Source organism: Ursus maritimus, unplaced genomic scaffold, assembly GCF_017311325.1.
Source record: "Ursus maritimus isolate PB19 unplaced genomic scaffold, ASM1731132v1 scaffold_1, whole genome shotgun sequence".
In the NCBI taxonomy this organism is placed as follows: Eukaryota; Metazoa; Chordata; class Mammalia; order Carnivora; family Ursidae; genus Ursus; species Ursus maritimus.
In genome coordinates this window covers 11,038,071-11,041,413 of record NW_024423343.1, presented here as the reverse complement: position 1 = coordinate 11,041,413, position 3,343 = coordinate 11,038,071, and the positions used below count along the sequence as shown (strand labels likewise).

The 3,343-nt window shown below is 44.7% G+C and overlaps 1 non-coding gene across 1 annotated transcript; it reads left to right on the top strand.

The window, feature by feature from the left end:
* Positions 1-2,263: 2,263 nt before the first annotated feature.
* LOC121099967 lies at positions 2,264-2,482 on the top strand. Its single transcript, XR_005831693.1, has one exon. It is a non-coding gene; the product is annotated as a small nucleolar RNA U89 (small nucleolar RNA).
* The last annotated feature ends 861 nt before the right edge of the window (positions 2,483-3,343 follow it).

Here is a 3,343-nt window from a genome sequence, read left to right as displayed (position 1 = left end):
ATCAGATGCTTTATGGGACGTTAGCTGTACTTTAGGGATTTCTTAAAGGCATCCACAGCAGTGAGAGAGAGCCCTGTCCTCCACGTCTTTCTTTGCCAGAGAAGCTTAGCTTTTTTGTTCTTCCTGATTTAAGCCTGCAAATAAGATGCATTCAGAAAATGGTTTTTGACTCTTTAAGAGAGAGAGACAGAGAGCCATCACTGGCTAAGGGATTAAAGATCTGCATTTAATCATGCAAAATCTGACCACGATTGATTCTTCCCGATTCATTTGCTCGCATAAATTCGTTGTCTCGTCTAGCTTATACAATGTGTCTGCACCTGCCATTTCCAGTCTCCATACTCTTGCTCCCTGAATCTCCATCCCGTGATCTCAGCTCATGTTGCAAATCTCCCCTGATCTCCGTGGCTGGATGTGCTTCCTCCTTATGCTGAATTCCATAGCATTCATCATGCCTTATGGCCCACCCTTATATAAAGTTGCATACTTTACTTCCCCCACCAGATGGTTCTTTCATTCACTTACTTGACAAGTGTTCATTGGTGCCTGTTGGGGACCATGCATGTGACTAGGTACCGGGATTCATAACGAATAACACAGATACCTCTGTCTTCAGAGCATATAGTTTAGTGAAGGTTGGGGTATATTAATCAATATTCAGTCAGAGAAACAGAATTGGTAAGGAGAAATATATTAAGAGATGTATTGCAAGGCTCAGATGATTTGGGGGCTCACAAGAAAAGTCTGAAAGCCTCAGGGCAGGCCATCAGGATGAGCTGGGTGAAACTCTCAGGCCCAAGCCGAAGGGGCTGGTCATGGGTCGAATTTCTCCTGAGAAGCCTCAGGTCTGCTCTTGGGACTTTTAACTCAGTGGATCAGGCCCATTCAGATTATTTAACATCCCTTACTTACTTAAGGTTAGCGACTTATGGACTTTACTTTTTTTTAAAGATTTATTTACTTAGTTGAGAGAGAGAGAGAGAGCAGGGAAAGGAGAGAGGGAGAGGGAGAAGGAGAGAAGCAGACTCCCCGCTGAGCACAGAGCCCGACAACTCGGGGCTTGATCTCAGGACTTTAAGATCATGACCTGAGCTGAAATCAAGAATCTGACACTCAACTGACTGAGCCACCTTCACCAAATACCTTTACAACACCTTTCATAGCAAGTATTTGATTGAATAACTGGGGCCTGTGTCCTAAGTTGACACAAACTGACCATCACAGGGAAAAATATTAAAGAAATCACACAAAAATATCATGATACGTTTCAGGAAGGAGAAAAGGACTTCTATTTTCTTTTGTTTAGCTGTAAGTTTAGAGTTAAATTTGATGTTCATTTTAAAACTTAATTTATGAGACTTTATCCAAAGAGCTTAATGTAACTATCAAATTCATTGAGTCTCAAACTAGAAATCTTGATAAAAGATACTAATGCCTGAACCCTAATCTGGACCAATTAAATTGGAATCTCTGGGGATGAGGGCTCTGGGCACTGGCATTTTGGAGAGATTCGAACAGGTAGCCAAAGTTGAGAACCACCACTCTAATAAGCTTGAATTCTTGAATTTTCTAGTTGTCTTGTTTTATACATGTTTTGATATTGATAAATTTTTCATAATCCTTGGAAGCAAATACCTACATAAATTAGAACTAATTGTTTTAGTTAAAAAATGGGTGCTTACTGAAGCTACTTTCCTGGATTGTACGCCTGTCACAGGCAAGTGTGCTGTATTAATTAGTCATCGATCAGGATAGATAAGGTCAAGCCACAGTTAAATAAAGAAGACACCCAATTCTCAGGAAGTTAATAAACAGAAATTTATTTCTCACTTATGCAAAGTCTGCTATGGGTCTAGGCAACTGTCCAGGGCGGCCGTTCTCTCTGGATGGCTCATTAGTAAGATCCAGTTGATTTGGTTTAATATCTCTGCATTTAGCTCAATAACTGGCACATAGTAAGATCTTACCAGATATTCAGGGGATTCACACATCTCATTGTCTTCTCTTTTAGAGATCGTGTGTGATTTTGTGTATGTGTGTTGTGGATCTCCTCTCCCTCCTCAGGCAGGTGCCTCTCAGCTCATTAGCTCTGCGGGTCTGCAGCTCCACAGGTTTGTGACTCTTGGGAGTAGAAGAACAGAGACCTATAACCGTGAGACCTTTGTGATCCCAACTGCAGTGACAGCATTGGTAGAGAGAAGCTCCCTGTGATACCTCAGGCACCCAACTACCCACTGACCCTCATCTTTTCAGACTTTCTCTTTTAGACCCAATAAAAAAGCAAAGAGCCCTTCCATAAAGTCCCCCAATAACAAGTCTATTTTCTTAGTGGGATGCCTGACACCTGCCCCTCACTGTAAGGCAGGTCAACGGCACTGCCAGGCTTGCCTCCGGTTCCTAGCGGCTGGCTGCAGGGGACCCACAGGGGGGGACCAAAGTGGGTCCCGGCAGGAGCCATCTGAGTGCAGCCTTGGATCTGACAGCCCAGAAGGGCTAGAGTAGTTTGAAAACGGGCCTTGTGTGAACTCTTAACCCCAACCTGCCCACCTTGGAGGAACCCTGAGCAAGAACCTTGGCTATCTCGAACAAGATCCGGGCAGCCCAGAACATCTCCAAGAGGGTTGCGACATCACAGAACCTTATCCATCTCCCTGCTGACAACCTTGTCCTGAACCCACAGGATGAAAGAGTGACCCGGGACAGTGACAGCCTCATCAAGTGTAAGAGATGAGCCTGGTGACCAGGAACTCCACTCCCAGAGAAGAAATGGATTTGTTTCTCCCCCTGGTATTTGAGAAGCCAGCTTGGGGTGCGGCACACCCTCATCTCACCCCCAGTATCATGCGATGGTCTCTTCTGCATCTGTCCTCCTAACCCTTCTTGGATGAACAAGGCCTGGCCAATTTCCCAGGGGAATGATTTTGCTCCTCCCTGTATTGGCCAGAGGTGTTGGGACAGTGTGATTTATGACTGATCCCCTCTAGTGTTGGTTCCTCCTTCTAGGTTGGGAGATGATAACCAACATCCCAGGAATTCTCAATAAATTTTTACTACTTATGCTGAAAAAAAAAAAAAAAAGTCTATTTGCAATGAGCCTGGCTAGGTTCTGCAGAGAATCCGTAATGCAGTTCCAGGATTCCTCCCTTGGTCAGATAAATACCACTGGCCAGTGCTGTTACCACATGTCCCAGATCTGAAGATTGGAGGCTTGCCTAAAATGGAGGACAGGCTGTCCTGGGGTCAGGGCCTCTCAAGAATCTTACCAGGGACCTGCAAACTCCTGCATTTCCCAGCACTTCCTATGTGGGGTGTAGCTACCTCCTCAGAGAGATTCATGAACAGA